Source organism: Herpailurus yagouaroundi, unplaced genomic scaffold, assembly GCF_014898765.1.
Source record: "Herpailurus yagouaroundi ecotype Mexico unplaced genomic scaffold, PumYag 67793, whole genome shotgun sequence".
In the NCBI taxonomy this organism is placed as follows: domain Eukaryota; kingdom Metazoa; phylum Chordata; class Mammalia; order Carnivora; family Felidae; genus Herpailurus; species Herpailurus yagouaroundi.
This window is the reverse complement of record NW_024420586.1, coordinates 24,318,220-24,318,495: the sequence shown is the minus strand read 5'-3', so window position 1 is coordinate 24,318,495 and position 276 is coordinate 24,318,220.

The following is a 276-nucleotide window of genomic DNA, read 5'->3' as shown; positions in this document are numbered from 1 at the left end:
CCCCCCCCCCCCCCCCCCCCCCGCCGCCCCAGCCTGTGAGATCTTACGTGTAAGTCTTTAATCCATTTTGAGTTGATTTTCACGTATGGTGCTCACATACGCAAGGGACCTAATTCCATTCTTTTGCATGTGGCATTTATTTTGAAGTGAGGAGACAGGGGGCGCCTGGGTGGCTCAGTCGGTTAAGCGCCCAACTTCTGCTCAGGTCATGATCTTGTGGTTCATGGGTTCAAGCCCTGTGTTGGGCTCTGTGCTGACAGCTCAGAGCCTGGAGCC